General features: G+C 32.7%; 4 long non-coding RNA genes across 4 annotated transcripts; 3 read left to right on the forward strand and 1 right to left on the reverse strand.

The window, feature by feature from the left end:
- Window positions 1–11,133: 11,133 nt before the first annotated feature.
- On the reverse strand, window positions 11,134–12,064 carry LOC128018145 (uncharacterized). Its single transcript, XR_008184727.1, has 4 exons — window positions 11,996–12,064; window positions 11,645–11,869; window positions 11,462–11,542; window positions 11,134–11,354 (listed from the first exon to the last, which is right to left on the reverse strand). It is a non-coding gene; the product is annotated as an uncharacterized LOC128018145 (long non-coding RNA).
- A 4,593-nt stretch (window positions 12,065–16,657) lies between these two features.
- LOC128018386 (uncharacterized) lies at window positions 16,658–17,929 on the forward strand. Its single transcript, XR_008184848.1, has 3 exons — window positions 16,658–17,075; window positions 17,192–17,245; window positions 17,327–17,929. It is a non-coding gene; the product is annotated as an uncharacterized LOC128018386 (long non-coding RNA).
- A 2,832-nt stretch (window positions 17,930–20,761) lies between these two features.
- Window positions 20,762–22,026, forward strand: LOC128018388 (uncharacterized). The gene is made up of 3 exons (XR_008184851.1): window positions 20,762–21,170; window positions 21,287–21,340; window positions 21,422–22,026. It is a non-coding gene; the product is annotated as an uncharacterized LOC128018388 (long non-coding RNA).
- A 2,813-nt stretch (window positions 22,027–24,839) lies between these two features.
- LOC128018392 (uncharacterized) lies at window positions 24,840–25,579 on the forward strand. Its single transcript, XR_008184858.1, has 3 exons — window positions 24,840–25,255; window positions 25,372–25,425; window positions 25,507–25,579. It is a non-coding gene; the product is annotated as an uncharacterized LOC128018392 (long non-coding RNA).
- The last annotated feature ends 2,240 nt before the right edge of the window (window positions 25,580–27,819 follow it).

Below are 27,819 nucleotides of genomic sequence, written 5' to 3' on the forward strand. Positions count from 1 at the left end.
AAACCTACAAATATATATTAAAAAAAAAATAATAATAATAATAATAATATATATATATATATATATATATATATATATATATATATATATATATATATAAATTATTATTATTATTAAATATCCTTTCACTTTACATAAACTTAAAATTCAAAACATACACATCAAAAAAGTCTCCAAGCAGCATTACTGTTAATATTTAATACATTTTATGTTACAAACATTTATCATCAACAATCATTTTTATTCATTATTAGTATTAGTATTATTACCATGCATATTATATTTTTTACTATTACTATCGGTCATTAAAAAAAAGAAAGAAAATTCGCTCATTTTGAATGCCTTTTAAATTCATGAAAATAAGCAGTAATTGGCCAATAATGTAGTAACGACAGGCACACAGTCATAAGACTGCAGTAACATTGCAAATAAGTTTAAATTAAAAATTTTCCTCACATGAGACTCAGTAACTTAAGGTCACGTTGTGATGAGATGAATGTTTTTTTTTTTTTTTTTGTTATTATGCAGAAGTTTTTATGGCTTATCTTTGCTTATAATCAATAAATAGCACAAATCCCATGTTGCTGCTTTTTTCCCTATTGCTGTATTTTCCCTGCCTGTAATATACTGTCAGTAATACAAAATCATGATCTCTGGCTAGGACAAAGTTTCACTGATCATAATTTCCTTCATGGCCAGTTGTCCTGAGGGAAAAAAACATTTGAAAATCCCATAGATTTCCAGGGATTAGGATCAGGGCAGGGTTGTTGCTCAATCTGATTCATTACGATGAGGGCTTAGTGTGTATTAGCTGGCCGAGGCGGCTGCAGCAACCGCAGCACATGCTGTTTGGGTCAAAGATTATATGAGTGTGTGAGCACTACAAATCCTGTTTGTTTTGATTCCACTGTCTGACTGTTCATTTTTTTCTAAGTGAAATGTGATATTTGATGCACATTTGAACCCAAATTATAGCAAAATTAGGGATTATTGCTTAAACTAAAGCAGCTGGCTAAGAACACACCATGTGATCAGTCCTTCCCACAGAACATGATGAAATCCATGATCCTTAAAGGGATAGTTCACCCAAAAATACCCTTACCCCCAGGGCATTCAAGATGTAGGTGACTTTGTTTCTTCAGTAGAACACAAACAATGATTTTAAACTCAAGCTGTTTCAGTCTGTTAGTCATACAATGTAAGCTGATGGGAATCATGGCTTTGAGGCAAAAAAAAAAAAAAAAACATACACTACACAAACAAAACCAAGTAAAACCCTGCGGCTCTTGACGATACATGGATGTGTAAAGACACAAAATGATCAGTTTGTGCAAGAAACTGTACAGTATATATATCATTTTTTACCTCTGATTTTCACAGCAATGTCTGAACTGCAATGTCCTGAGTGCATTCACATATTCTTCTTCAGCTTGTGCAGATTACAGATATATAAGTGCATTACCGCCACCTATCTTAAAGGGAGCATTAACACTAACTACAGTCTCAATTAGGAGTGTTAAAGGTCCACTTGAGAGATAGGTGGCGGTAATGCACTTATAAGTCTACGAGCTGCCATAAAGCAAGAAGAAGAAGAAGACTAAGCGAATGGCTCAGGACAGTTCAGACATTGCAGTGAAAATCAGAGGTAAAAAAAACAATGTAAATACTGTTCAGATTCTTGCACAGACTGATCGTTTTGTGTCTTTACACATCAATGTAATCGTCATCGAAACAGAATGTCCAATGACCACATATAGAAATTCCTCGTCAGTGCATCTGTTCTTATTATATTTGCTTTAGATTTTTTTTATTGCATTCTTTATTTTGTATTGTATTGTTTTGTTTTGCATTCTGTAGTTTTCTGTTGCAGAAACTGTTGTGTTTTGGTTTCATAGTCACAAATAAATGGCATTTTCTGAAATATTTTACAGGGAGTGCAGAATTATTAGGCAAGTTGTATTTTTGAGGAATAATTTTATTATTGAACAACAACCATGTTCTCAATGATTCCAAAAACTCATTAATATCAAAGCTGAATATTTTTGGAAGTAGTTTTTAGTTTGTTTTTAGTTGTAGCTATTTTAGGAGGATATCTGTGTGTTCAGGTGACTATTACTGTGCATAATTATTAGGCAACTTAACAAAAAACAAATATTTACCCATTTCAATTATTTATTTTCAGCAGTGAAACCAATATAACATCTCAACATTCACAAATATACATTTCTGACATTCAAAAACAAATCAGTGACCAATATAGCCACCTTTCTTTGCAAGGACACTCAAAAGCCTGCCATCCATGGATTCTGTCAGTGTTTTGATCTGTTCACCATCAACATTGCGTGCAACAGCAACCACAGCCTCCCAGACACTGTTCAGAGAGGTGTACGGTTTTCCCTCCTTGTAAATCTCACATTTCATGATGGACCACAGGTTCTCTATGGGGTTCAGATCAGGTGAACAAGGAGGCCAAGTCATTAGTTTTTCTACTTTTAGACCCTTTCTTGCCAGCCACGCTGTGGAGTACTTGGACGCGTGTGATGGAGCATTGTCCTGCATGAAAATCATGTTTTTTTTCTTGAAGGATGCAGACTTCTTCCTGTACCACTGCTTGAAGAAGGTGTCTTCCAGAAACTGGCAGTAGGACTGGGAGTTGAGCTTGACTCCATCCTCAACCCGAAAAGGCCCCACAAGCTCATCTTTGATGATAGCAGCCCAAACCAGTACTCCACCTCCACCTTGCTGGCGTCTGAGTCGGACTGGAGCTCTCTGCCCTTTACCGATCCAGCCACGGGCCCATCAAGACTCACTCTCATTTCATCAGTCCATAAAACCTTAGAAAAATCAGTCTTGAGATATTTCTTTGCCCAGTCTTGACGTTTCAGCATGTGTGTCTTGTTCAGTGGTGGTCGTTTTTCAGCCTTTCTTACCTTGACCTTGTCTCTGAGTATTGCACACCTTGTGCTTTTGGGCACTCCAGTGATGTTGCAGCTCTGAAATATGGCAAAACTGGTGGCAAGTGGCATCTTGGCAGCTGTACGATAGACTTTTCTCAGTTCACGGGCAGTTATTTTGCGCCTTGGTTTTTCCACACACTTCTTGAGACCCTGTTGGCTATTTTGAATGCAACGCTTGATTGTTCGATGATCAGGCTTCAGAAGCTTGGCAATTTTAAGAGTGCTGCATCCCTCTGCAAGATATCTCACTATTTTTGACTTTTCGGAGCCTGTCAAGTCCTTCTTTTGACCCATTTTGACAAAGAAAAGGAAGTTGCCTAATAATTATGCACACCTGATATAGGGTGTTGATTTCATTAAACCACACCCCTTCTCATTACTGAGATGTACATCACCTAATATGCTTAATTGGTAGTAGGCTTTCGAGCCTATACAGCTTGGAGTAAGACATCATGCATAAAGAGGATGATGTGGTCAAAATACTAATTTGCCTAATAATTCTGCACACAGTGTATACAGTGCATCAAATAGTTTATATTTTGCATCATATCAATAATAAGTATACATATTTTCAATTATATTTCTTTAACTTGACTGTATTTACATATGAAGGAATGACCTTGAAGGAATCAAAAATAATCAGGTTACATTGTGGAGCTTGGATTACATTACTGAATACTTTTTTCATTAAGTGATCTTTAACGGTAATGCAATACATTTTTAAAGTAACTCTCCCAAGCCTACTCAACTGATAAAAAGTAGTAATATATACAATATATTCATAATCGACATTATGTTTTCAGTTATGTTCTTGTATAAAAATGGCTAAAGTTAGAATGTTAGAACCAAAAGGACGCAAAAAAGAAACAACACATCTGTGATTCATTTGATGTCATCAACATGAGCTTGCCGCTCCCCAAAAAGATGCTCCCCAAAGTAACAATGAGTCTTACCACTCTCCAGATATTCTTATCAAACAAAACCACACAGCAGCTTACAAGAACATGTACAGTTAACTGCCAGTGTCATCGGTTTGCCTGGAGCCAACCACACTCAAACAAGAAAGCCTGTGAACATCACTGGAGATGCAAAGACGAGAGACAAGAAAAAGGAAAATTTGTCTCCACCTGATGTGTGAACCACAAAGAAACATCACAGAAACAAAGTCAGTTTATGGCAGAAGGAAGCATTGTGTCATTGTAGTGAAATCACTGGGGTTTGAGGAGAGGTGGCTGCGGAAATAGGACACACTGAAATGCTCAAGATACCAAATTCAGGAAGAAATTAAAGCTGCAAGCAGCGATGAACGGGCCCTCGCACCCGGGCTCACCGACAGCGAGTGGCTTTAGTTAATAGGTGAACGGTGAGAAATATGCGTTTAAACTCATAAATATAAGTAGAATATATCAATGTTTATTCCATATATGTGCCAATCTTCCTGTTGCCAGCAGGTGGCGCTATCATTATAATGGAATATTGGCCTTCAGATGTGTTCAGGGCAGGACTTTTATCGAACATGTGAGGTTTGGGGAGGATTGGACATTTTATGCCTGAGTTACAACAACATCCTACTTCATGGCGAAACATCGAAATTTGTCAGGCCGCCATGGACACGCCCTTTAACGAAACCTCAAGATCTTCGCAATTTAAGATCGCAAAAGGCTTTAGATTACACTGACCAAGTTTGGTGTTGATCTGAATAAATATCTAGGAGGAGTTCGTTAAAGTACAACCCCTGAAAATGGCCAAAACAACACTAATTTTGCAGAGAAAATTCGAAATAACTGACTTCCTGTTGGGATTCGGATTTCGTACCAAGAGACTTTTTCGTAGATATTGGTGTGTTACATGTGTGTACCGATTTTTGTACATGTACGTGAAACATAGCTTGAGGCGTACTCCGTTTAAAGTGTATACGCACTCCGTTGAAAGTGTATAGGTGGCGCTATCGAGCCATTTTGCCACACTCGATGGAATATTGGCCTTCAGATCTGTTCAGGCCAGGACCCTTATCACACAAGTGAAGTTTGGGCAAGATCGGACATTTTATGCCTGAGTTATAACATCTTTTATTCCCATGGCGAGACATCGAACTTCATCACGGCGCCATGGACACACCTTTTAACAAAAACTCAAGATCTTCACAACTAAACATCACACAGGTATTTAGATTAGACTGACCACAAAAAAGACATTGATGTCATAAAATTTCTAGGAGTAGTTTGTCGCAGTGTAAAATATGTAACTTCCTGTTGCCAATAGGTGGCGCTATGACTATAACTGAATATTGGCATGTAGATCTGTTCAGGTCAAGAGTCTTATCCAACATGTGAAGTTTGGGGCAGATTGGACATTGTATGTCTGAGTTACAGCAACTTCCTTTTTCATGGCGAAACATCGAAATTTGTCAGGCCACCATGGACCCGCCCTTTAACGAAACCTCAAGTCCTTCGCAATTTATTATCGCAAAGGGCTTTAGATTACACTGACCAAGTTTGGTGTTGTTCTGAATAAATCTCTAGGAGGAGTTCGTTAAAGTACAACCCCTGAAAATGGCAAAAACAACACCAATTTTGAAGGGAAAATTCAAAATAACCGACTTCCTGTTGGGATCCGGATTTCGTACCAAGAGACTTTTTTGTAGGTATTGGAGTGTTACATGTGTATACCAATTTTTGTACATGTACGTGAAACATAGCTCGAGGCGCACTCCGTTGAAAGTGTACAGGTGGCGCTATAGAGCTGTTCTGCCACACCCGGTGGAATATTGGCCTGCAGATCTGTTCAGGCCAGGACTCTTATCACACATGTGAAGTTTGGGGAAGATCGGACATTTTATATCTGAGTTATAACATCTTTTATTCCCATGGCGAGACATCGAACTTCGTCGCGGCGCCATGAACAAGCCTTTTAACGAAAACTCAAGATCTTCACAACTGAACATCGTACAGGCCTTTAGATTAGACTGACCACAAAAAAGACATTGATGTCATAAAATTTCTAGGAGTAGTTCGTCGCAGCGTAAAATATGTCACTTCCTGTTGCCAATAGGTGGCGCTATGACTATAACTGAATATGGGCATGTCAATCTGTTCAGGTTCGGAGTCTCATCAAACATGTGAAGTTTGGGGCAGATTGGTCATTGTATGTGTGAGTTATAGGAACTTCATTTTTCATGGCGAATCATCGAAATTCGCCAGGCCGCCACGGACACGCCCTTCAACGAAAAGTCAGGATCTTCGCAATTTAACATCGCAAAGGCCTTTAGATTAGGCATACCAAATTTGGTGTTGATTTGAAGAACTCTCTAGGAGGAGTTCGTTAAAATACAACACATGGAAATGACAAAAATTACACAAAATATGCTCATAATATTAAAAATAACCGACTTCCTGTTGGGTTTAGAATTTCGCTCCAAGAGTCTTTTTTGTAGGTATTGGTGTGTTACATATGTGTGCCAATTTTCGTGCATGTACGTGAAACATAGCTGGAAGGCTGTTGATTTTCTTGGTATAGGTGGCGCTGTCGAGCCATTTTGCCACACCCTCTTCTGAATCCTATATCAGACGAAAATTTTCACCAGGTTTGACGAGTGTGCAAAGTTTCATGACTTTTTGAGCATGCTAAAGCCCTCAAAAATGCGATTCATTCGGGAGAAGAAGAAGAAGAAGAATAATAAATATAGCTGCAAGCAGCGATGGCGGGCTCAAGCCATCATTGCGAACGCCACCCTGGTGGCATCGGGAAAACTGTGCCCAGCGGGCATAAGCATTTACAGTAACCCTCTGGCAATCAAGATTTAAGGGATACGGCAGTTAAAGGGTTAATCCGACCCATTTAGACTTTGAAATCATGTACACAGAACAATATATATAATTTATTTATTTTAATGCGACGGTTTGAAGAATATATCTTCCAGTTCCAGTATTTAGGACCTCCTTTTTATTCCATCTCTTATTGTGAAATAGCTATTAATTCTTAATACTTTTTGTCATTTTTTCACTTGTTTTTTCTTTACTGATCCTGCTGACCCATTCAGAATTTTTTGATCATTCAATCCCTCCCACCTACAAATCCCATCAGCACCAAAACTTGAACCTGCGACCTTCAAGTTACAAGTGCAACTCTCTAACCATTAGGCCACAGCTGACCCAATCATCATCTTTTGTCCAATGGTCATGTCTAAACTTTGCAATTTCTGTATTACATTAGTTTTTGATATTTCTCATGGTGATTATATAATTTTTGACTTTAGTATGAGTTAAAACTCGTTTTTGGCTTATTTAATCTGTAAAAGAAAACATGCCTAATAATTATGCACACCTGAATCTAAGAAGTTTTTCTCTTCCAGCTTTCACTGACAATATTATGACTCATAAATGATTAAATAAAAAATTAATGGTAGTTATTAAGATTGATATGGTTTTGAATTGTTAAAATGTGCTTGGAAAAAAGTCACAATAAAACAATGTTTTGGCATTTTTCCAAGCACATTTTACCAATTCCAAACCATATCTGGAACTGGAAGATATATTCTTCAAACCGTCGTACAAGTGGAGGTGATGCTAGTCCTTCAAGAGCCACTCAAAACCCTCCCAGATTATGAAATCTGATCATAAAGCCTATATATGTAAAGTCTTCATATATAGTATTTCACAATATGTCATGGTATTGTAATTAAGTCATTTTTTGGCATCTTTTACGTCTCTCAGAACCTGACACCTTGTAATTCTGGAGACTCCAGGAAAGTTGCAGTTCTGGAAAATGGTGGCACTGTAGCCTCAATGCTCCCTTATAGTGTCACACCGAATTATTCAGTTTAATCCTTAATTCTTTTGCATTTAATGTTTTTCTGTTCTTCTCCACCTGTTTTTTTCTGACCTTTCTGACCCAGTAAGCATTTTGCTGTCCAGTGGTCATGTCTTTACTTTGCGATTACTGTAATGCTCTAATTTTGATTATTTCTCATGGAGATCTAATAATTTTGGATTTTTCAGTCTGAGTTAAACCTCTTTTTTTGGCCCATTTTATCAGTAAAGGAAAAAATGCTTAATAATTCTACACACCTGAATATAAGGAGTTTTTTTTTTCTTCCAGCCTTCTTGAACAACTACTTATATATCACACTCGTTGGCTTGTCTAGTGCAGATTAACCAAGCCTTATTCCATTCTTCAATATTTGTAATATCATAAATCTCGGAAAATATTTGTTGTAGTCCAAACAATTTGTTCATTGTAGTTTTTAAAAAGTGATTTTTGTTAAATAAAATTTGGCCTTTTGAATTGTACTTTGAGCTTTGTAACTTCGTAGAACTTGTTTATGCTGAAACAGCAACATTACAGACTAACTAAAGTTGAAAAAGTGAAAAAGCATAACACTTCTTTAATAGGCATTATTAAGCAGTTCATAAATACAGCTATAAATATTTTGTTATTGAGCATATCTAAAAAGTTTAATCATTGTATTTGCATACTTTAAGGATCAATTTATAATTTATAAATTATTACATTATTTACAAACCAGTTATTAAGGAGTTGTCAGTGGTTCATGAGATCATTAAAAAAGTGAAATTAATTATGAGGAATTATTTTATTGTAAATATATAAATCTTATTATTTAGACACATGATAGTAGTTGCTTTATTGACATATATTCCTGCTGTAATTCATGATAAAGTCTGGTTTTTATAAAACATTTAGTAATTGCCAGCTATCTATTTTTGTGAGCTCATCTAATACAGAGGGATGCAGAACAGAAATATTTTGCATAAAATGAACTGTACAGCTGTACACTTGAAAAAAAAAATAAAACAATATATATAAAAATATGTACATGCATAACAAATGTCTTTCTTTATTACTTGAGCTCCATTAAACATGATTTCAAAAGCTTGTGGCCTCTCCTTGCTCACATGTACACACAAAGCCATACCTAATGGACCCCATACAACTAGAATCCACTAGCCACAGCACCACCCAGTGGACAAAACCTTTATTATCCCCAAAATGGCTCCTACTATATATATATATATATATATATATATATATATATATATATATATATATATATATATAGTAGGAGCCATTATATATATATATATATATATATATATATTCAAGTGTACAGTTTCCTTTTATTGCATCTATAAATACATATATCTATGAATAAATATTTTTGAGTTCTGTATCAATCTGTGTTGTGTTTGTTGATTTTATTTTTGTATTTTTTTAGGAATATTACAAACCATATATAAACCATGAACAATTTAATTATAGCTGTATTTATAAGGTGCTTACTAGTGACTATTAAATTTGGGAGAAGGCTATATAAAGCATGAACTAATTATTTACTAATGCTTAGCTAAGGAGTGCAGCTATTATGAAGTGTTACCAATGTACCAATGCATTTACTAATGTTAACAAATGAGACATTATTTTAAAGTGTTACCAGATCCTTAAATAATTTTAAAGTGTTTTGTTATGATTTTATTGACCTATAAGTATTTGTGAAATAGTTCTGCTTGCATTACAGCTTAGTCTTCATCTGTGAGATGAACAGTTTAACTGTTACATCCATGAGATTATTTAAATTCAGATAAATATTATTTCACATGGTGTCAGAGGTCAGTATCAAAATATTATTTGCTGCACAAATAAGTATTTTTAGAATTTAGAATTTTTTTTTTTTTTTTGAGATAAAGAATGTGTGCTCTATCAGCACACATTCTTTATCTCACATAGTGACAGATTGAGATCAGATGTCTGACAGTTTTTTAATTTTCTTTTAATCAGACAGGGCTGTAGAGTTGTAAAACTATGCATATTTCCTCAGAATCTCGTTTACTAAATCAACGCTGCAATTTAAAAATACAAGACAAAGATTGTTTCTCTTTTGACTGTTTTTTCAAAAAATTACCACTGCAAAACTGTTCTAGCTAACCGAGATCCATTCGCAATTTAAGTTCCTCGATGGCATCATATAGACAAAGTTTGGTGTGTATAGTGTACTTTCCCTGTGAGGAATATGCATTAGTTCACATGTTGTATGTACAAAATATACATTGTTGCCAGAACAAAAAAAATATTGTAAATTATATAATTTGTATTGTTAGTTCAATTTATGAATGTATTAAGTAATGTAAAAAAAAAAAGTAAAGTTGTACGAGGTCTTTTAAATAATTTTAACGATTTGATGTATAAGCAGTTAAATAAATATTGCAGTTTGCAGTGAAGTCAAATATTAAAAACAGATTTTTTTCTCCTTTCTCATACACACACAAATACACATACACCCAGAATATAGAGGTTTTAACATATTATATAAAGGTTGTAGTTGCTAACATTAGTGAACATGATCAGTATAGCTACATGATTCTTAATATTTTGGTTGTATTGTTATTTTTTTTTTATTACATTAGTATTTGTAAATGGATAGTTAAACTACATTAGTTAATGTAGCATAAATTGACATGAATATTTGTAATTACTAAAACAAATTTTTCCAATACTGGAAAAAAATTAAGAAATAAAGAAATGTTCATTCTTAGGTAAAGTTAGATAATGTATTACAATCTAAAAGAATGGAAACCGTATTGTACGTGTTGGTAAAATTGAAATGATCTTAATTTTCTTGATGCATTTGTGAAATTATTCAATAATATTGTAGTTTCAGCAAAGTGTATATAAATTTATTTTAGGTATTAGTTTATTATTATAAAAATATTTATCATCCTTTAATTTGACTAGTGGTCAGTTTTGGTATTTCAACTTGAAATGTTAGTTGAAGTATGGCATTCTAAGAATGTTTATGTAAAATAATTTGTTATTTATTAAAAGTTTTGTTTAGCATTATGCTTTAAACATTAGATAATTATTGTGTTATATTTTTATTATTTAAATTAATAGTGATGTTAACATCAGTGAAAATGCCTTTAATGCTCTGGCAATTTAATTTCTCAATGTTTTACCATGACATTTTTTTAATAAGAGTAGATTTGTTGCATAATAAATAGTTGACCTGTGTTACAAAGGCAGGTTAAGTAATCTACTTGTTTTGTGGGAGTGTCGATTGTTATATTTTTTTGTATTTAATGAAAATTGTAAGTCTGAGAAAAATTTTTATTGTATAAAATACAAAGTATAAGAACACAAACAATTATAAATTATAAAGGTGCAATATGCATATAGTATGTTGAATTGTATTTTAAAAAGTTTTATAAAGAAGAGCTAAAAGAAAATAATGTGGTTTAAGAGTAAATGGATGGATAAAAATGTGTAGTTTCAAAAGTAAAATACAGTGAAGCATTAAAAGTGTAGACACAATATAATGAGTGTATGGTTAAGCATTCTGTAGATCTTTATTTGGTTTTGGAGAAGACTTTGTTGCAACTTGTATTTCTGTAAAAAGGAAAAGAGGAAGTTATAAGTATGTGATTGAAGAGATATACTGTAGTAAAGGATATGTGTAATGAATTATAGTATATTGGAGTGGGAGTGGTTTTTACCTAGTTTGCTGTTATTCTCAGGTAAGTGTTCAGCTAGTGTTGAAGGGGCATGCTCCGTCTGTGTGGACATGTCACATTGTTCTGTAAAAGGAAACATGTAGGTTTAATTGCCATTGTAGAGAACAAATGTATAGAAAAGGTAACATGAATGAGAACAAATTAGGAAGTGAGAAGTATAATTACCATCTTTGAAAAAGCATTGGGCAGCAGCATTGATTTCTGCAGAAGTTAGGGCTTCTGAGAGTTTTTTTTTGTGTCTTGTAGCTCTGAACGAAGTGTAGTGACACATTGCTGGAGAGCCTTGTTTTGGTTGTGCCAGCGTGACATGATTTTCATGATTTCAGTGCCTAGATTACAAAGTTGCTGTGCAGTTTCGATGGGGTTGACAGATGGATCTTGGCATTTGTACTATAGAAATGGCAAAGAAAATACTGTGTTAAAATAGTATGGGTGGTAATGGTGGAATTTGTATGTAGGCTATGTAGTAGGTTAATATTAGTTGAATAAACAAAGGTAATAAAGAATATGGCTTACAGCAATCAGTTGAAGGCGGTCATGAATTGATTCAGTCTCAGGGTGGTGTATTTTGGGGATTTTTGATGGTGAGGTGTAGGAAACCATAATCTGGAAGAAAGTATATCATGAATATTAAACAAGTAATAGACAATAGATATGGTAATATTTGTGGAAGTGTATAGGTACACTCCAGCAAATGCTGGATTGTTTTAATGAGATTTTGTGTTAAATATGGATTAACTCAGCTGTTAGAGTTAACAAACTAATTTACTCACCCAAAAGTTGGTCCATGTTAGAGGTAAAGTTTTTTTTGTAAGGCATTTTATTTGTAATGGCATTTATGTGCGTAGTTAAAAAAAAAAAAAGGCAAGAAAAGATGCAATAGGCATAGATGCAGACACGTGATAAATATTTGTGGGGAAAAGGCAGTTATGGTGTAGTTAAAATAGACATTGTGGTAAATGGGAAAAAGAAGAAATTTTGGTGAGTATTTACTTGAGCAATTGTTAGCATTAGGAAAGTATAAGCGCAAAACATAAATTGTGTGAGCACAGTAATAACTGGATTAAAAGAAAATGGGGAGCAGGAGGAATTAATTTATGTAAATGTGTGTGAAATGCAAGCGGTTGGAAAATGGAATGGTGGCTCTTAACTTGTTTGAATGGTAGGAGTTTGCACAATGTATAGTAAATAAAATAAATAATATGTCTTAAAAATAAAGAGTCAATCTTGTCACGATAATCGTGGTAATAGTATGTATAATTGAGTACATTGTTTGCTAACTTAGGAACAATGTGCAGAGGGTAAATACGTTATGAAAGTATAAAAATAGTTATGTTGATATGGTGTATTGTTAGCAGTATTGCCTTTGGCAATAGCGCAAATAAATATAAGAATATATTTTCTTGAAAAGTAGTTGGAAGTATAATTGGTTTTGGGATGTATTATGTGTAAGATGAAGAACGCTTACCTTGATAAGTGGTTGGTAAAGGTTTTTCTTGAGACGATGTTGCTTGTAGAATGAATAAGTTGTCTTTGTGAGAGGTGCTATAAATTGGGTACAGTATGCAAATTGGAACAAGGTAGGCTTACTAAGAAATAGAGCCAATGAAAAGGACGAATATGTGTTGCGTCACAGGTTTTGTTTGTAGATGGTGAAGATGAAGACATTGTCAAGCACAGTATTATATTCTGTGCTACATAGTTATATTTATTTGAATTTATTTTAAGGGACATTATGTTTTGTGAAGTGTAAGAATTCTAGATTTTTTCAACTTAATTGTTATAATTTTTCAACGTAATATGCAATTCAATATTTTAGTGTATGCCAACTGAAAATTTGTCTTTAAGAAAACGCATCTGCTTAAGCAAGCGGCAAAACATTTAAAAACAACAAATAGGCTACTTTTCTTGTTAGGATATCGCAAATATTTAAATATTAAAACAGGGAAACAGTCAACTCTCGCCTTTTGCATTTAAATATTTATTACAAGCGATCCCACGGGTCTTAATGTACTTATTTATTTATTTTGCTTCCATTAAAGTGTATATATTATGTTGCCTTCTTTATCTAAACGAACTCCTTTTCTTGTTTTAAACCTAGCCAATAATCTCATGTGTTGCGTGTGAAACACAGTGGATTTAATAAGTATACATTTATTGTGAAATTACTGCATTTCCGTGTCAATCCATGTTGATTTTTACCGTGAAAAATTCAGTGTCACTTTAATTCAGTGCGTGCAGCACAGCAAAAATAGACTCGGTATGTAGCTGCACTGCAGCAGATGCACCGCTCCTGAAACTCACTGAAGGGCCGCAACCGCGTGCAGTGTGAAGGCCGTTAACATGGGTGCGTAAAAAAAAATACGCAACGCATACGTTCTGCAGAGGAAGTATGTCCTCTGATTTCCACGGCACATGTCTGGGGTGTGTTATAGCTCCGATTAGGTTTTTTTTTGTTCTCCACACATTGTCAACTCACACCAGAAGCGGATCAGAAGCGCAGTGGTAGGATTCGCAAGACCACGTGATTTGACTGTCCAACACAGTCTGGTTCAACATTTTTTTTCTTGATTTTTGTGTGTTCTAACATGGTTGGCTGAATGTTAATGTTTTGTCATGTTTAATTCAGTTTATTCCACTCCTACAACTCATGCAATTAAACTCCACAATACTTTTTTAATTGTCCTTGAAAAATGGATCTGTGGTGCCATATGGTCTAATATTGTGAGGTTTTCAAATTTGTGAATGAACCTCTTGTCATCCATTTGTGGTCTTCTAGCAAAAATATAGTAATATGAAATAGATTGAGAGATTGCACAGTGTGTTTAATTTGAAATGTACGTGACTTCTATTTTGTATTTACTGTGCAGTTCTGACGCTGCGTGTGTCAAAAAAGACTAGATTAGAAAACTTATTTTTTTTCTCAGGCATATGTGCAATTTGATATTAATTATTAAATTAATATTATTTTTTTAGTCTTAAATATTGTTTTAAATTGCATGATGTTTCCGGTCTTAATTGTATTATTTTTGTTTTGCTTTCTTTTCATATTTTATTATTGGTCTTTAAATTGTATTGCACAATGGATGTTTTGTTTGGTATGTTGTGCAGCACTTTGGTCAGCATTTATGTTGTTTTAAAGGGCTATATATAAATAAACTTGACTTGACTTGAAACTTGACTTAGAGCCTATTTATAGCGAAGTGGGCTAGAATGGTCTCCATCAGCTCAGGTAGCCGCGTTGGAGCCGTGAAGCGCCGCAGACATGTGCAGTGGATATCAGGGGTGAAACAGTAATATTAGAGTTCACGTAATGTATGTGTGCTGTCTAGGTGGTGTTATGAAGTTTTTTTCTTAGCAAAATACTCGATGATGTAAAAGTATCGATTTATAGATATCATTGCAGTCGATTATTAATGTGCAATGGAAATGAGTGAACATAAGTTGAATAAATATGTTCTAGGTAATGTATATATGTGTGTGTGTGTGTGTGTGTGTGTGTGTGTGTGTGTGTAAGAAGTTTGGTACACAAAACATGGATTTGTTTAAATAAGAGGCGTTGTTAATATCAGGATTTGTACATTTTCACATTTAAATAGCAACTTACATAAATGTAAGCCTTTAAAGTACATAAAATGCCTTTGAAATAAAAGCAGCAACCTGAGGCATGTATTTATTTATTTAGTCTGTTTTAAAAGACGACGTAATTTATTGTGATGTGGTACAGTTATTTTGTAGCAGTGTGAACATGTTTTTTATTTATGTTTTGTAACTGTTAATATAAAAGATAGGAAATAATAAAATATTAAAAATATATATGCATTAAAAATATATTTACCAATAGGCTATTATCAGAAACAGAAAAATCACCAAGAGTTTGTTAGATTTTAACTACTACAGTATAAAGTGAAATGTGCAGTGGTTAACTGACTTGGAATTCAAGACACGACTCAGCTGTATAACAGCATGTTCCTAAGTCATTTGAAAAGCCCATTGTTTTGATGGCGAAAAACCATTGTTACATCAGTCATGAAGAGTAAATGGATTTGAAAATGTGTTTAACAATCTTTTTTAAAGTTTTACTAAATTAAGTATGGGTCTTATTCATTAAAGTGGATTATATTTCTTTGTATGCTTTAGGTGTAAATATCAGCTATTAATGCTAGAGATGTCCAAATTATCGGTTAATGTAAATGTAATTGCTGTCATCAACACTATTAAGTGGTGGCATTCTTTCTTAAGCACTTTTATTTTTATGTATAGAGACAAAGGAAGGTTTTTTTTTTTTTTAAGAAACATTGGAATAATTGTTCAATTAGTAAGGTTTAAATATGCTCACAATAAGTGTCCCTTTATGAATTTAATATATTTCAGCCAATACGTGAAATATGACAATGTTAACAGACTTTAAAGTGTATGGAAATAACAATGACACAATATGGCTGTACTGTATAACTAAAAGAGAAAACGAATATGTGAAAATTCATTATGTGATTAGGAGGCTAATAATGAGTCAAGAGTTTTGCATTATAGAACAATCTTATTATGGATATTTTTTGTGAAGATTGATTTGTAATTGGATGGTAGAAGTGTAAAATATTATTAATTTATTTAATTTAACATTTTGAACTCAAACATTTATGGTTTAAGTACAGTCAGAATTGACTATAATTGTTGAATGTTTTATATATTTATTTATCTATATTTTATTATATTTGTGTTTAAGTATTTGTTGGTGTGTATTAAAAACAAAATACAGGACAAAAGTGCTTTCAATATAAGGTTATATAAGAATGTGTTGTGTGTATGATTTAATCAGTTAAAGTCAGTGACAGAAGTGTCTTTTGTTTTATTTATAGAAATGTACAAGGTGCTGTATATTCATTATTATCCTAAAATAAAAAAAATAATAAAAGTAGGCTATATATAATTATTTTTTGTGGAACCTGGTCAATTTTTTTTCAATGATTTATTGAAACTATATATTTATTTATTTAAATGATATACAATAGTTAAATAAATATTTAGTGATCTATAAAGAGTTGTGTTAGTATTATTTAAATCCAAAAAATCAGAGGTAGCTATATTTTTTATAGATTGGTGAGAGCTATGGAAAGAAATAAATGGACTTTAAGCACTGAAACGTGATTTTGTAGCTGTAATGTCAATATGTTGAATTTTGTGGTAAAATCCTATATCTTGTTTATTAATGTGTTGAATTGACAAGTCAAGCTAGTAGATATTTATAATATTATAGTGGCATGATTGGATGTTTTTAAATAAAGATTTACAAAAACTATGCTAGTTTGGTAGCCCATACTCGGAATTGGTCTGCATTTAAGTTATCCAAGTACACACACACAGTAGTGAGAAGTGAACACACCGTGAACACATACACAGATTAGTGGGCAGCTATAGATCCTGCGCCCTGGGAGCAACTGAGGGGTTCAGCAGAACAGGTTATTTTGCCAGGTGAGGGGGCGTGTTTTGGAGGGTAAGTGACGTCAATGTAACCTTTTATTTAAACTGCTGAGAATGACGGTTCTGGCACTCAGTTGGACTGTTTGTTGAAGTCTGTGTAAAATGGAGAAAAGTGGTGAGAAGTAATTTTTTTTAGAACGGAACAATGTTTTTATTGTATGTGTACCGAGTGTATTAATCTTTATATTTGTAGATTTTAATCTTTATACTGTATTTATTTTGTTGGCACAGAAAGCAACATGGTTGTTTCCAGGTTTGGGAAGAAAGACTTCGTTGTACCTAAAGGTATGTTTGTTGACTAAATAAATGTTCTTGTTTTTTGACCCATGGGTTATTTAGTTGTGACAATGGTTTTGTTTCTTGCAGGTCTGAATGTTTGCTTCTTGACGGATTCCATGTGCCGTGGTTTGGACCAATACTGTGAGGGCGCATATTGTTGGGTTCATCCTGGAACTACTCTGGTCCGTTCAGCACAACAGCACGTTTATCATCTGACAAGAGTAAATGGGGATGCCTTGTTAATCATTCACATTGGGACAAATGATGTCGCTAGTGGGGTTTCAGCAGAAACCATCGTTAACCGAATGGCATTGCTTGTGGAACGCCTTCGTCACTCTTTTAAGTACAAACTGTATTTCGCTATTTGTTCTGTTTTGCCTCGTTATGTTGATGACAAGCAAACTAAACATACAGTGAAGCGATGCAATATATTGTTGGAAAGATGGTCTAGTGAGATGGACAATGTTGTTGTTTTTTTGCGAACGTGGAGAGCATTTGTGTCTGGAGGATGTATATGTTCTGAAATGTTCCGTCCAGATGGACTTCACTTGAATGTGAAAGGGAAAGATCGTCTTTTTCAGTATTTCAAACATTTTTTGTGGAACTTTTGTAATTATATTCTTCGTTTTCCAAGCTTGCAGCAATAAAACTCTATGGAAATAAGCTTTTAAAAGTGTTGATGCAACTTATTTATTGTTCGATATTTTTGGGGTTAAAAAATGTTCTGCAAATATCAGTTCAATTGTGTTTATATACAGGGGTGCACATAAATGGTCCATAACCAAAAAAAAAAAAAAAAGATCCATTAAATATGTTCTGACAATGTTAATACACAATTAGCCTACCATTTTAGATCACAAACTGCACTATATAAGTTTTATTTTCAACATGAATACATAAATCTAGTGTATCCCATGCCGTTTTTAAAGCACAATGCAAAACTATGACATTCATCCACTGACGCTCTTACTTATACTTTCAGGCAACATGCCACAGTGAATGCCTGCTGAATAGTTTGAATAAGATACAAGTTTGAATATGATAAAAACGCTTTTATTTTATATTTTTTCTTTAGAGCTTTTATTCAAAGTTATTTAAAATTGGGTAATACATAAATCTCCTTAAAGAGGCAGACAAAGAAAGCAGTAAATATTAGCATTTTATTTTTAAGTTTTCTATAAAATAAATGTAGCCTATTTGTATTTAATACTACGACTAGCTTTTATTTTTTTATAATATCTCACACTATTGTTTAGTTTATCTACTATAATTGTATATATATATATATATATATATATATATATATATATATATATATATATATATATATATATATATATATATATATATATATATATATATTTATATATATATAAAACTAAATAAAGTGAAATAATATTATAACTATTATGTATTAATTTTTGATAGTAATATGTACTGCAGGGGCGTAGATTATGCGGGGACGTGTCCCCCCACTTTTAATATCATGGAAACTCATCCCCCGCACTTTTTCAGTTAAGTTTGTTCTCATAGAGGTTTTCAAGAGCTGGTGGGAATAAATACAGATTTAAACTCAAAGAGACCTGGATAGTCTGCATATGATTTGATATTTAATTCGGAGCCAGAATACAGCGAGATGAATATCACAGAGCGCAAACTCTCCTGCAGTGTGCGTTTCATTCATACTCACGGAGGGCATTGCGCAGAATGCCATTTCAGGAAGATCCTAATATGGGCAAAAGCGTCCAGCTATTGCTGTATGAAAACAGTTTTTACACAGCAAAAAAGCTCAGAAACTTTTGCAAACACGAAGAAATTAAACATACGATTGCAACAATACATGGTTTTCAAGTAGGCTAATCTCCAGCAGGTGATAAATAAAGTATGAACAATCAGGATTTGTACATTTTCACAGTTAAATAGCAACTTACATAAATGTAAGCCTTTAAAGTACATAAAATGCCTTTGAAATAAAAGCAGCAACCAGAGGCATGTATTTATTTATTTAGTCTGTTTTAAAAGACGACGTAATTTATTGTGATGTGGTACAGTTATTTTGTAGCAGTGTGAACATGTTTTTTATTTATGTTTTGTAACTGTTAATATAAAAGATAGGAAATAATAAAATATAAAAAAATATATGCATTAAAAATATATTTACCAATAGGCTATTATCAGAAACAGAAAAATCACCAAGAGTTTGTTAGATTTTAACTACTACAGTATAAAGTGAAATGTGCAGTGGTTAACTGACTTGGAATTCAAGACACGACTCAGCTGTATAACAGCATGTTCCTAAGTCATTTGAAAAGCCCATTGTTTTGATGGCGAAAAACCATTGTTACATCAGTCATGAAGAGTAAATGGATTTGAAAATGTGTTTAACAATCTTTTTTAAAGTTTTACTAAATTAAGTATGGGTCTTATTCATTAAAGTGGATTATATTTCTTTGTATGCTTTAGGTGTAAATATCAGCTATTAATGCTAGAGATGTCCAAATTATCGGTTAATGTAAATGTAATTGCTGTCATCAACACTATTAAGTGGTGGCATTCTTTCTTAAGCACTTTTATTTTTATGTATAGAGACAAAGGAAGGTTTTTTTTTTTTTTTTTTTTTTTTTAAGAAACATTGGAATAATTGTTCAATTAGTAAGGTTTAAATATGCTCACAATAAGTGTCCCTTTATGAATATATATATATTTCAGCCAATACGTGAAATATGACAATGTTAACAGACTTTAAAGTGTATGGAAATAACAATGACACAATATGGCTGTACTGTATAACTAAAAGAGAAAACGAATATGTGAAAATTCATTATGTGATTAGGAGGCTAATAATGAGTCAAGAGTTTTGCATTATAGAACAATCTTATTATGGATATTTTTTGTGAAGATTGATTTGTAATTGGATGGTAGAAGTGTAAAATATTATTAATTTATTTAATTTAATATTTTGAACTCAAACATTTATGGTTTAAGTACAGTCAGAATTGACTATAATTGTTGAATGTTTTATATATTTATTTATCTATATTTTATTATATTTGTGTTTAAGTATTTGTTGGTGTGTATTAAAAACAAAATACAGGACAAAAGTGCTTTCAATATAAGGTTATATAAGAATGTGTTGTGTGTATGATTTAATCAGTTAAAGTCAGTGACAGAAGTGTCTTTTGTTTTATTTATAGAAATGTACAAGGTGCTGTATATTCATTATTATCCTAAAATAAAAAAAATAATAAAAGTAGGCTATATATAATTATTTTTTGTGGAACCTGGTCAAATTTTTTTCAATGATTTATTGAAACTATATATTTATTTATTTAAATGATATACAATAGTTAAATAAATATTTAGTGATCTATAAAGAGTTGTGTTAGTATTATTTAAATCCAAAAAATCAGAGGTAGCTATATTTTTTATAGATTGGTGAGAGCTATGGAAAGAAGTAAATGGACTTTAAGCACTGAAACGTGATTTTGTAGCTGTAATGTCAATATGTTGAATTTTGTGGTAAAATCCTATATCTTGTTTATTAATGTGTTGAATTGACAAGTCAAGCTAGTAGATATTTATAATATTATAGTGGCATGATTGGATGTTTTTAAATAAAGATTTACAAAAACTATGCTAGTTTGGTAGCCCATACTCGGAATTGGTCTGCATTTAAGTTATCCAAGTACACACACACAGTAGTGAGAAGTGAACACACCGTGAACACATACACAGATTAGTGGGCAGCTATAGATCCTGCGCCCTGGGAGCAACTGAGGGGTTCAGCAGAACAGGTTATTTTGCCAGGTGAGGGGGCGTGTTTTGGAGGGTAAGTGACGTCAATGTAACCTTTTATTTAAACTGCTGAGAATGACGGTTCTGGCACTCAGTTGGACTGTTTGTTGAAGTCTGTGTAAAATGGAGAAAAGTGGTGAGAAGTAATTTTTTTTAGAACGGAACAATGTTTTTATTGTATGTGTACCGAGTGTATTAATCTTTATATTTGTAGATTTTAATCTTTATACTGTATTTATTTTGTTGGCACAGAAAGCAACATGGTTGTTTCCAGGTTTGGGAAGAAAGACTTCGTTGTACCTAAAGGTATGTTTGTTGACTAAATAAATGTTCTTGTTTTTTGACCCATGGGTTATTTAGTTGTGACAATGGTTTTGTTTCTTACAGGTCTGAATGTTTGCTTCTTGACGGATTCCATGTGCCGTGGTTTGGACCAATACTGTGAGGGCGCATATTGTTGGGTTCATCCTGGAACTACTCTGGTCCGTTCAGCACAACAGCACGTTTATCATCTGACAAGAGTAAATGGGGATGCCTTGTTAATCATTCACATTGGGACAAATGATGTCGCTAGTGGGGTTTCAGCAGAAACCATCGTTAACCGAATGGCATTGCTTGTGGAACGCCTTCGTCACTCTTTTAAGTACAAACTGTATTTCGCTATTTGTTCTGTTTTGCCTCGTTATGTTGATGACAAGCAAACTAAACATACAGTGAAGCGATGCAATATATTGTTGGAAAGATGGTCTAGTGAGATGGACAATGTTGTTGTTTTTTTGCGAACGTGGAGAGCATTTGTGTCTGGAGGATGTATATGTTCTGAAATGTTCCGTCCAGATGGACTTCACTTGAATGTGAAAGGGAAAGATCGTCTTTTTCAGTATTTCAAACATTTTTTGTGGAACTTTTGTAATTATATTCTTCGTTTTCCAAGCTTGCAGCAATAAAACTCTATGGAAATAAGCTTTTAAAAGTGTTGATGCAACTTATTTATTGTTCGATATTTTTGGGGTTAAAAAATGTTCTGCAAATATCAGTTCAATTGTGTTTATATACAGGGGTGCACATAAATGGTCCATAACCAAAAAAAAAAAAAAAAGATCCATTAAATATGTTCTGACAATGTTAATACACAATTAGCCTACCATTTTAGATCACAAACTGCACTATATAAGTTTTATTTTCAACATGAATACATAAATCTAGTGTATCCCATGCCGTTTTTAAAGCACAATGCAAAACTATGACATTCATCCACTGACGCTCTTACTTATACTTTCAGGCAACATGCCACAGTGAATGCCTGCTGAATAGTTTGAATAAGATACAAGTTTGAATATGATAAAAACGCTTTTATTTTATATTTTTTCTTTAGAGCTTTTATTCAAAGTTATTTAAAATTGGGTAATACATAAATCTCCTTAAAGAGGCAGACAAAGAAAGCAGTAAATATTAGCATTTTATTTTTAAGTTTTCTATAAAATAAATGTAGCCTATTTGTATTTAATACTACGACTAGCTTTTATTTTTTTATAATATCTCACACTATTGTTTAGTTTATCTACTATAATTGTATATATATATATATATATATATATATATATATATATATATATATATATATATATATATATATATATATATATATATATTTATATATATATAAAACTAAATAAAGTGAAATAATATTATAACTATTATGTATTAATTTTTGATAGTAATATGTACTGCAGGGGCGTAGATTATGCGGGGACGTGTCCCCCCACTTTTAATATCATGGAAACTCATCCCCCGCACTTTTTCAGTTAAGTTTGTTCTCATAGAGGTTTTCAAGAGCTGGTGGGAATAAATACAGATTTAAACTCAAAGAGACCTGGATAGTCTGCATATGATTTGATATTTAATTCGGAGCCAGAATACAGCGAGATGAATATCACAGAGCGCAAACTCTCCTGCAGTGTGCGTTTCATTCATACTCACGGAGGGCATTGCGCAGAATGCCATTTCAGGAAGATCCTAATATGGGCAAAAGCGTCCAGCTATTGCTGTATGAAAACAGTTTTTACACAGCAAAAAAGCTCAGAAACTTTTGCAAACACGAAGAAATTAAACATACGATTGCAACAATACATGGTTTTCAAGTAGGCTAATCTCCAGCAGGTGATAAATAAAGTATGAACAATCAGGATTTGTACATTTTCACAGTTAAATAGCAACTTACATAAATGTAAGCCTTTAAAGTACATAAAATGCCTTTGAAATAAAAGCAGCAACCAGAGGCATGTATTTATTTATTTAGTCTGTTTTAAAAGACGACGTAATTTATTGTGATGTGGTACAGTTATTTTGTAGCAGTGTGAACATGTTTTTTATTTATGTTTTGTAACTGTTAATATAAAAGATAGGAAATAATAAAATATAAAAAAATATATGCATTAAAAATATATTTACCAATAGGCTATTATCAGAAACAGAAAAATCACCAAGAGTTTGTTAGATTTTAACTACTACAGTATAAAGTGAAATGTGCAGTGGTTAACTGACTTGGAATTCAAGACACGACTCAGCTGTATAACAGCATGTTCCTAAGTCATTTGAAAAGCCCATTGTTTTGATGGCGAAAAACCATTGTTACATCAGTCATGAAGAGTAAATGGATTTGAAAATGTGTTTAACAATCTTTTTTAAAGTTTTACTAAATTAAGTATGGGTCTTATTCATTAAAGTGGATTATATTTCTTTGTATGCTTTAGGTGTAAATATCAGCTATTAATGCTAGAGATGTCCAAATTATCGGTTAATGTAAATGTAATTGCTGTCATCAACACTATTAAGTGGTGGCATTCTTTCTTAAGCACTTTTATTTTTATGTATAGAGACAAAGGAAGGTTTTTTTTTTTTTTTTTTTTTTTTTAAGAAACATTGGAATAATTGTTCAATTAGTAAGGTTTAAATATGCTCACAATAAGTGTCCCTTTATGAATATATATATATTTCAGCCAATACGTGAAATATGACAATGTTAACAGACTTTAAAGTGTATGGAAATAACAATGACACAATATGGCTGTACTGTATAACTAAAAGAGAAAACGAATATGTGAAAATTCATTATGTGATTAGGAGGCTAATAATGAGTCAAGAGTTTTGCATTATAGAACAATCTTATTATGGATATTTTTTGTGAAGATTGATTTGTAATTGGATGGTAGAAGTGTAAAATATTATTAATTTATTTAATTTAATATTTTGAACTCAAACATTTATGGTTTAAGTACAGTCAGAATTGACTATAATTGTTGAATGTTTTATATATTTATTTATCTATATTTTATTATATTTGTGTTTAAGTATTTGTTGGTGTGTATTAAAAACAAAATACAGGACAAAAGTGCTTTCAATATAAGGTTATATAAGAATGTGTTGTGTGTATGATTTAATCAGTTAAAGTCAGTGACAGAAGTGTCTTTTGTTTTATTTATAGAAATGTACAAGGTGCTGTATATTCATTATTATCCTAAAATAAAAAAAATAATAAAAGTAGGCTATATATAATTATTTTTTGTGGAACCTGGTCAAATTTTTTTCAATGATTTATTGAAACTATATATTTATTTATTTAAATGATATACAATAGTTAAATAAATATTTAGTGATCTATAAAGAGTTGTGTTAGTATTATTTAAATCCAAAAAATCAGAGGTAGCTATATTTTTTATAGATTGGTGAGAGCTATGGAAAGAAGTAAATGGACTTTAAGCACTGAAACGTGATTTTGTAGCTGTAATGTCAATATGTTGAATTTTGTGGTAAAATCCTATATCTTGTTTATTAATGTGTTGAATTGACAAGTCAAGCTAGTAGATATTTATAATATTATAGTGGCATGATTGGATGTTTTTAAATAAAGATTTACAAAAACTATGCTAGTTTGGTAGCCCATACTCGGAATTGGTCTGCATTTAAGTTATCCAAGTACACACACACAGTAGTGAGAAGTGAACACACCGTGAACACATACACAGATTAGTGGGCAGCTATAGATCCTGCGCCCTGGGAGCAACTGAGGGGTTCAGCAGAACAGGTTATTTTGCCAGGTGAGGGGGCGTGTTTTGGAGGGTAAGTGACGTCAATGTAACCTTTTATTTAAACTGCTGAGAATGACGGTTCTGGCACTCAGTTGGACTGTTTGTTGAAGTCTGTGTAAAATGGAGAAAAGTGGTGAGAAGTAATTTTTTTTAGAACGGAACAATGTTTTTATTGTATGTGTACCGAGTGTATTAATCTTTATATTTGTAGATTTTAATCTTTATACTGTATTTATTTTGTTGGCACAGAAAGCAACATGGTTGTTTCCAGGTTTGGGAAGAAAGACTTCGTTGTACCTAAAGGTATGTTTGTTGACTAAATAAATGTTCTTGTTTTTTGACCCATGGGTTATTTAGTTGTGACAATGGTTTTGTTTCTTACAGGTCTGAATGTTTGCTTCTTGACGGATTCCATGTGCCGTGGTTTGGACCAATACTGTGAGGGCGCATATTGTTGGGTCCATCCTGGAACTACTCTGGTCCGTTCAGCACAACAGCACGTTTATCATCTGACAAGAGTAAATGGGGATGCCTTGTTAATCATTCACATTGGGACAAATGATGTCGCTAGTGGGGTTTCAGCAGAAACCATCGTTAACCGAATGGCATTGCTTGTGGAACGCCTTCGTCACTCTTTTAAGTACAAACTGTATTTCGCTATTTGTTCTGTTTTGCCTCGTTATGTTGATGACAAGCAAACTAAACATACAGTGAAGCGATGCAATATATTGTTGGAAAGATGGTCTAGTGAGATGGACAATGTTGTTGTTTTTTTGCGAACGTGGAGAGCATTTGTGTCTGGAGGATGTATATGTTCTGAAATGTTCCGTCCAGATGGACTTCACTTGAATGTGAAAGGGAAAGATCGTCTTTTTCAGTATTTCAAACATTTTTTGTGGAACTTTTGTAATTATATTCTTCGTTTTCCAAGCTTGCAGCAATAAAACTCTATGGAAATAAGCTTTTAAAAGTGTTGATGCAACTTATTTATTGTTCGATATTTTTGGGGTTAAAAAATGTTCTGCAAATATCAGTTCAATTGTGTTTATATACAGGGGTGCACATAAATGGTCCATAACCAAAAAAAAAAAAAAAAGATCCATTAAATATGTTCTGACAATGTTAATACACAATTAGCCTACCATTTTAGATCACAAACTGCACTATATAAGTTTTATTTTCAACATGAATACATAAATCTAGTGTATCCCATGCCGTTTTTAAAGCACAATGCAAAACTATGACATTCATCCACTGACGCTCTTACTTATACTTTCAGGCAACATGCCACAGTGAATGCCTGCTGAATAGTTTGAATAAGATACAAGTTTGAATATGATAAAAACGCTTTTATTTTATATTTTTTCTTTAGAGCTTTTATTCAAAGTTATTTAAAATTGGGCAATACATAAATCTCCTTAAAGAGGCAGACAAAGAAAGCAGTAAATATTAGCATTTTATTTTTAAGTTTTCTATAAAATAAATGTAGCCTATTTGTATTTAATACTACGACTAGCTTTTATTTTTTTATAATATCTCACACTATTGTTTAGTTTATCTACTATAATTGTATATATATATATATATTTATATATATATAAAACTAAATAAAGTGAAATAATATTATAACTATTATGTATTAATTTTTGATAGTAATATGTACTGCAGGGGCGTAGATTATGCGGGGACGTGTCCCCCCACTTTTAATATCATGGAAACTCATCCCCCGCACTTTTTCAGTTAAGTTTGTTCTCATAGAGGTTTTCAAGAGCTGGTGGGAATAAATACAGATTTAAACTCAAAGAGACCTGGATAGTCTGCATATGATTTGATATTTAATTCGGAGCCAGAATACAGCGAGATGAATATCACAGAGCGCAAACTCTCCTGCAGTGTGCGTTTCATTCATACTCACGGAGGGCATTGCGCAGAATGCCATTTCAGGAAGATCCTAATATGGGCAAAAGCGTCCAGCTATTGCTGTATGAAAACAGTTTTTACACAGCAAAAAAGCTCAGAAACTTTTGCAAACACGAAGAAATTAAACATACGATTGCAACAATACATGGTTTTCAAGTAGGCTAATCTCCAGCAGGTGATAAATAAAGTATGAACAATCAGGATTTGTACATTTTCACAGTTAAATAGCAACTTACATAAATGTAAGCCTTTAAAGTACATAAAATGCCTTTGAAATAAAAGCAGCAACCAGAGGCATGTATTTATTTATTTAGTCTGTTTTAAAAGACGACGTAATTTATTGTGATGTGGTACAGTTATTTTGTAGCAGTGTGAACATGTTTTTTATTTATGTTTTGTAACTGTTAATATAAAAGATAGGAAATAATAAAATATAAAAAAATATATGCATTAAAAATATATTTACCAATAGGCTATTATCAGAAACAGAAAAATCACCAAGAGTTTGTTAGATTTTAACTACTACAGTATAAAGTGAAATGTGCAGTGGTTAACTGACTTGGAATTCAAGACACGACTCAGCTGTATAACAGCATGTTCCTAAGTCATTTGAAAAGCCCATTGTTTTGATGGCGAAAAACCATTGTTACATCAGTCATGAAGAGTAAATGGATTTGAAAATGTGTTTAACAATCTTTTTTAAAGTTTTACTAAATTAAGTATGGGTCTTATTCATTAAAGTGGATTATATTTCTTTGTATGCTTTAGGTGTAAATA

Source organism: Carassius gibelio, chromosome A8 (assembly GCF_023724105.1).
Source record: "Carassius gibelio isolate Cgi1373 ecotype wild population from Czech Republic chromosome A8, carGib1.2-hapl.c, whole genome shotgun sequence".
Taxonomy (NCBI): Eukaryota; Metazoa; Chordata; class Actinopteri; order Cypriniformes; family Cyprinidae; genus Carassius; species Carassius gibelio.